We start from the raw sequence: 7,863 nt of genomic DNA on the forward strand, positions 1-7,863 counted from the left end.
AAAAATTAACTAGACAAGGTTCTGAGCAGCTTGATGTAACTTTGTACCTGGCCCTGATCTCTGTCCAGGCTAGGATCAGATGACCTCCAGAAGTCCCTTTCAACCTGATATTTTTTGTGATTCTGTGACTCTTTTAATTTATAAATTAAAACTAATTTCTGCTTTAAAGCACTTTATATAAATCTGTGAAGAAAGGAAAGTGAATGTCTCAAAATATAACATTTTAATTGATCAAATTAAATTATTTATAATTTAATGTAGGAGTACTACACAAGCCTTTAATCATGCAAATGACAACTACTGCTTCCCTTCTCTACAGGTTCATAAGCTGCACTCATCAACATAGTATCAGATCAAATTCTCATAGTGCTCTAAGCAACATGACTAACATCTGGCATGTAGTTTGTTTCATGGTCACTGGCATTCTCTTTTATCTGTTTAGATATTGACTCCTTTTGTTAGGGACATTCACATAAACAGGATGTTTCTCTTTCTGCCTTTACAGATATCATATTGATGCAAATTCTCCTGCAATAGCCATTTTTAGCAAGGTAACATTAAAGGCTGAGACTACAAGCAAACAAAATCAAACCCGCATTCAAAGTGACAAAATAAAATGGAATCTTGTCCAAATCCCACTACAGAAACTGCTGTCTCCACTTTATCTGATAGCAGCAAATACAATTTGCACAGCTGTTCTTCAGGGACTTACAGAAAGGCTTCGGGATCTGGGAAGCCCTAACCTTTGTTTCTTTCTGGGCTGATTCTATCTCATTTTTATAAGGTCATAAATCAAGACTAGAGAGAGAGAGAAAATATATTTGGGCTTTTGAATGCAAAATGAAGAAGAGAAAAAGCTGGCACTTAAAGCAAAGTCCTCCCCCCCCTTTTTCTTCCCAAGTGCAAGCTCCCTGCTGTACAAATCGAAAGTATGCACCGAGATGGTGCCTAAATCTTTTATATTAGGGGCCCTTCACTTGCAGTTCAGTGGAGCTTGCTGTGCATAAAAATTTATTTTAATAACAGAAAGAAATAATTCTGTAATTAGAGCAGAGTGCTGCCTGCTGTAGCTGCTGTTTGGGCTGTTTATGGGGTAGAAGACCTACAGAAGGGAAAGACTTGATGTTGGTTCCTTCATGCTGTCTCCTCATGGACGACAAGACCCAAAGGTCCCTACATTCCTGTAAGGGTAGAAAACATGTAGCTCTTGAGATCTGCAAGTGATACATAGTCTTTGCACAGTTCTTATGCCTAGGCTATGTTGCCTGACCTGCAACATTGCCTGTCCTGCAGCAGGCGTGTGGTAGCATGGTTAAGCAATCCAAATCTGAAGCCAAGGTGGGAAGTAAGCCAGCAAGGGTGGCCAAGGTCAGCATTGCTGGGTTGCCCAGGGACACAGCTGCATGCCAGCACTCTTCCACAGGCAGCACATGGAAGTCCCCCTGGGAAGGTACAACTGTCTTCCTCAGATGAATGGCTTCTGCATTCCCTCAAATGTCCAATGTACTCATTTCATGGCTCAACACACAGGGATTTTGACATGAGATACTACGTGGACATGCACCAATTTGCCCAGCCATGGAGAAGTAGATTCTCTGATGTCAGGCATGCTCCTTCTTTCCTCAGGTCCCTTGCTTCTCTCCAGTAACTTTGTTGCCTGCACAAGTCCCCCTGGCACTAACCATGAGGCAAAGGATATAGGAGTACTACTTTGTTTCCCCAAATCCTCCTTGCACAGTATCCTATATACTATAGGAGGCATCTCTGCAGCTCTTCACACTTGTGCACACATCTGAAGGTCGAAATAATTGGTTCATTCTTTTCTCAAGTTGTTGATATTCACATAGCCCAGGCAAGACTAACTCAGATCGGTGCAGCTTGAAAGGGTGCATGCTCACAGACATATTAGCACCAGCCTCCAAAGCAATCCCCTGAAGCTCAAAAACAACAAAAAAAGAGGCTTCAAAGGATATATCTACCCCCTCCACAATATAATGTCCCATACTTGATGAAAACAATAGTAGCAGAAAAATCTGCCCTGACAGATTCAAGGAAGACATTGAAGTGAACTCAGCTGGATTCCCTAGGAAGAACAGACTTCTCCAGCATGGAAGAGGGTTGTTTTCTTTTTTTCTAAATGGTAGGTATGTTTAATAATACAAAAGCTGCAGTACCATTGTCCAAATATTTGTTTTTATCTCTGTGCAGGCAAGCCTGTCCCTGTTCAGTCAGATCTTGCTTTACTATACACTTCCAGCATGAAATCCTTCACTACATGTTTCTGAGTTGTGTAAATACACATGATACCTCTAATGCACTCTTCATTGTATTATTTAGGTATAAACACCAATTACAGACTTATGGGTAGAACTGGGAAAAGCCTTCATTTCTTCATACTTTAACCTAGCATATTTTAGTGTCTCAGGTGTTGTTTTTACCTGACATCAGATACGAGACATAAATTGTGCTGAGCATAATTTTTCATTGTTGCTTCTTGAAGCTGCCAGTGAGTTTATTAAAACTGAAAATGTAATACCCCATATCCTTTTATCTTTTAATGTAATAACTTTTATCCTTGTATGCTGTTTTTTTTTCCCTCCAGTTCCTTTTGTCTGAAACAGTTGTTGAATGTAATCAGTTTTTTTAATACACATTTAAGGAGAAATTGCAGTAGAGGGCTGTTGGGCTTTTTTTGAGAAGTTGGTGTACAGCTATGATAAAAATATTTTTAACATCATGTTACAATATGCCACATTTCTTCCTGTGATGTCATTGTACATTCTGTATCCTACTTTATTTCTGCCTGTTTCTCTGTGTATAGAAGCAGTTGGTAACATGTATCAGTACTGGATGTTTTTGAGGGCTTGTACTGAAGTACAGAGCTAAGATCAAAGGTAATTCATGCTTTTTAGGTACTACCAAAGTTATTTAGTTTACAGCTGATAACTGTGGGAGAAACTTGTAATGAGAGAAAAGATGTTTTCTCTCTTTTTTTAGTCTGCATTTATTTAAAATATTAAAATAAGACACAAGAAAAGCTGTTAGAAATGGCAGTGCCTATCATAGAACTACAGACTGGTTTGGGTTGGAAGTGACCTTGGAGATCATTTAGTTCCAATCCCCTGGCCACAGACAGGGATACCTTCCACTAGATCAGATTGCTCCAAGTCCCATCCAACCTGGCCTTGAATACTGCCATGGATAGGGCAACCACAGCTTCTCTGGGCAACCTGTGCCAGCGCCTCACCACCCTCACAGAGAACAATTTCTTCCTAATGTCTAATATAAATCTGCCTGTTTTTTTTTCAATTTAAAGCCATTTCCCCTTGTCCTATCGCTACATGACATTGTAAAAACTCCCTCTCCAGATTTCTTGTCAGTCCCCTTTTGTCACTGGAAGGCTGCTGTAAGGTGTCTCTGGAGCTTTCTCTTCTGGAAATCACATTCCATTCTCTTTGCAATCATTGTCTAGTCTCATTTTCATATAATTGCTGCTTTATTAAGCAAAGTATTTAGAAAGTTCCTCCCCAAAACCTTTACACTGAGTGCTTTTCAAAAAATTAAATGCTAACAGAACAATTTCTCTCCCTTCCATCACTACAGGAATGTTAATTAGCAGGGCTGTTTTCATCATTTTTTTCAGTCTTCTCCCCTCAAATCTACATGTGATAGTTGGACACCATACTGATGTGGGTGGCGTAAGAACCAGAATAGAATAAAGAACTATTAGAACAGCACATTGTCTGTCTTACTGAAGATACATTCAAGAAGCTGTAGCAGGAAAAGCATGTGAAACAAACAAAAAAAAAAGAAAGATAATTTTTATGGTTTAGTTTGGACCTAGTCTTGCTCATATCTGCTGCTGATGTTGTACTCCGTGGACCTGACAGCATAATTTCATATAGGCACAGAATCACATTAGGAGGCAACAGCAGAACCAAGCCAGTACTAATGCCATATCATGTAAATTGTAGGAAAAGGTTCACATGATCAAAATGGTTGTTTCATTTCATGCAGGCAATTGAATATGGCATCACTAGCATTCCCAGACTTTTCTGATGCTCTAATTGGCTACTCAGCTATAATCATAGGCAGATGTGGCAGGAACAGGCATGAAAATGAAATCTTGGTCACAGGAGTTGTTGGAGAGCAACTGTTCCAGCAGCAATCACTAGCAACTGGCAGCCACTAGAAAGATGACACTTCCCAAAGAAGCAGGAGCCAAGAACCCAGTAGGACACCTTGCAATGGGAATATGGGCACAGAGAAACACAGTTTTTTCCTCCACACACATCCTTCCTACTGGACAGTGAAAAAATCACTCTGGCAGGAAGGTGTTTGAGAGGGAGATAGGCAGCTGAAATCTGAAGGCTCACTGAGCCAAACCACAGACCAACACGGTACATATGCTGCTGTGTACTGGCTTGCACAACAGTCTTCTCACGTTGTGTACATGGCTCCCCATACTAACTGGGAAATAGCCACCATGACATTCAGTGTTTACTACAGATTTTCACAGACTGAATCCTGGCAAACCTGAGCACACTTCTGAAATAGCAGAACTTTGATCACTGAGAAAATTACCTGGCCATCTCTGTGGCACCGTGCAGGGTCTGCAAAGAGGGATGGGGAGAGAGACATCCACCCTTTCTAATGCACCCTAGGATGCCATTGGCCTTCTTGGCCACAAGGGCACATTGCTGGCTCATGGTCATCCTCCTATCCACCAGGACTCCCAGGTCCCTTTCACTACTTTCCAGCAGGTCGACCCCCAAACTGTACTGGTACATGGGGTTGTTCTTCCGAGATGCAAGACTCTACACCTGCCCTTGTTGAATTACATCAAGTTTCTCCCCCACGAACTCTCCGGCCTGTCCAGGTCTCACTGAATGGCAACACAGCCTTCTGGTCTGTCAGCCAGTTTAGTGTCATCAGCGAACTTGCTGAGGGTACACTCGGTTCCCTCATCCAGGTTGTTGATGAAAATATTAAACAGCACTGGCCCCAGCACTGACCCCTGAGGGACTCCACTAGTCACAGACCTCCAGCTAGATTCTGCCCCATTGACCACAACTCTCTGCCTTTTAACCAGTTCTTGATCCACCTCACTACCTGACCGTCAAGCCCACACTTTCTTAGCTTATCTATGAAAATGCTGTGGGAGACAGTATCAAATGCCTTACTGAAATCAACAAAAACCACATCTACCACTCCACCATCATCCCTCCACCTAGTCACTTCCTCATAGAAGGCTATAAGGTTGGTCAAACATGACTTCCCCATGGTAAAACCATGTTGGCTGTTCTTAATAACCCCCTCATCCTTGATATGCCTAGAGATGGAGTCAAGAATAAGTTGTTCCATCACCTTTCCAGGGACAGAGGTAAGGCTGACCGGTCTATAATTACCCAGGTCCTCCTTCTTGCCCTTCTTATAGACTGGCGTGACATTTGCCACCTTCCAATCCTCAGGCACCTCTCCAGATTCCCACAATTTACCAAAGATTATGGAGAGTGGCCTAGGAAGAACCTCCATCAGCTCCCTCAGCACCCATGGGTGCATTCCATCCGGACCCATCGATTTATGGATGTCCAGATTGCATAGCTGATTACAAACTTGGCAGAGATCATTCTCTGCATGTTTTCAGTGGAAAATTACAGAGGCCTAACAAGACAATTGACCTTGCTTATGCCTGCCGAAAATCTTCTTACTTTACAGTAACACAGCTCAGGGTATTGGGATCACTCACTACGTGGCCTTGACTCTTTAAGAATTCCCACATTGGCTGTTCTTAATTAGCCCCTCATCCTTGATATGCCTAGAGATGGAGTCAAGAATAAGTTGTTCCATCACCTTTCCAGGGATGGAGGTAAGGCTGACCAGTCTATGTGGGTCCTCCTTCTTGTAGACTGGCGTGACATTTGCCATCCTCCAACACTCAGGAACCTCTCCCATTTCCCACAACTTACCAAAGATGATGGAGAGCAATGACCTCCGCCAGCTCCCTCAGCACCTGTGGATGTATTCCATCCAGACCCATCGATTTATAGATGTCCAGATTGCATAGCTGATCCCTAACCCAATCCTCATCTACCAAAGCAAACTCCTCCATTGTCCTGACTCCTTCTGGGGCTACAGGAATCTGGGGCCCCCGGGGAGAGTCTGCAGGAGTAAAGACAGAGGCAAAGAAAGCATTCAGCACTTCTGCCTTCTTTGTATCCTCTGTCTCCAGGGCACCCACCTCGTTCAACAGTGGGCCTATATTGCCTCTTGTGTTAGTTTTATTTGCTAGGTATTTGAAGAAGCCCTTTCTATTGTCCTTAATCCAACTTGCAAGATTAAGTTCCAAGGAGGCCTTAGCTGTCCTAATTGCCTCCCTACATCCTCTAACAACTGTCCTATATTCCTCCCAGGTGGCCAGCCCCTCTTTCCATAATCCATAGATTCTCCTTTTCCACATGAGTTTGCCCAGCAGCTCCTTGTTTAACCACGCTCGTCTCCTATATCTCTTACTTAATTTCCTACTCATTGGGATGCTCTGATCCTGAGCTTGGAAGAAGTGGTCCTTGAATGCTGACCAACTATCTTGAGCCCCTTTACTACCTAGCACCCTTTCCCATGTGACTTCACTTGGCAGTTGATTGAAGAGGCCAAAGTTGGCCCTTCGGAAATCCAGAACTGTGGCCTTGCTAGGTATTCTATTCCTCCCACACAGCATCCTAAACTCCACCATCTCATGGTCACTGCAGCCAAGGCTGCCATTGACCATCAACACTTCAACCAGATCCTCCTTGTTGGTGAGTACTAAATCTAGCAGCGCTCCTCTCCTAGTTGGTTTGTCCACCATTTGCATTAAGAAGTTATCACCAGTGCACTGGGGGAACCTCCTAGACTGTGAATGATTGTCTGAGTCTTCCAGCAAATATCGTGGTAGCTGAAATCCCCCATGAGGACTAAAGCATGTAGTCATGAGGCTACTTCCAGTTGCCTGTAGAAAGCCTCATCAACTCCTTCGTCCTGATCAGGAGGTCTATAACAGACCCCCACAACTGTATCACCTGTACCAGCCTGTCCCTTAATTCGTACCCACAGACATTCCACTTTCTCCTCATCTGCCCCCGGACAGAACTCGATACATCCTAGTTGCTCTCTCAGATAAAGAGCAACTCCACCACCTCTCTTTGCTGACCTATCTTTCCTAAAAAGGACATAGCCACCCATGACCACATTCCAGTCATGTGAGCTGTCCCACCATGTCTCTGCAATTGCCACCAGATCATAACCTTTAGACCGCACACAGACTTCTAACTCCTCCTGTTTATTCCCCATGCTGCGTGCATTGGTGTACAGGCATTTCAGGGAGCAAGCAGAGCACGCTGATGGCACCCTCGGGAGGCAGGAGGCCTTCTAGTCTTCATTAATATTAGAACTAGTTCAAACCCAGCTACAACCTCCTCACACTTTGAATCTAACCTGAAGCTCTGTGAGTGAGCTCTGCTAACTCTTGTCCTAGTACCCTTTTTCACCTGCGGGACAGGGTCTAAACTATCCTTTCCCACAAATGAAACAATAGATTGATAGTCCTCCCTAGTCCACCATCCTTCAAACCCTAGCATGTTTCTCTTGGGCTTGTCCCTAACAGGCCCAGTTAAATCCCCTCCCCCCTTCATATCTAGTTTAAAGCCCTGTCAATAAGCCCTGCTAACTCCTGCCCCAAAACCCTTTTCCCCTCTGGGACTGGTGTATCCCACCTGCCACCAGCAAACCAGGTGTCTCATATAGCAGCCCATGATTGAAAAACCCAAAACCCTGCCTTTGGCACCAGTCACGTAGCCATACATTAATCTGCAAACTTCCTATTTA

This window comes from Melopsittacus undulatus, chromosome 1 (genome assembly GCF_012275295.1).
Source record: "Melopsittacus undulatus isolate bMelUnd1 chromosome 1, bMelUnd1.mat.Z, whole genome shotgun sequence".
Lineage (NCBI taxonomy): Eukaryota > Metazoa > Chordata > Aves > Psittaciformes > Psittaculidae > Melopsittacus > Melopsittacus undulatus.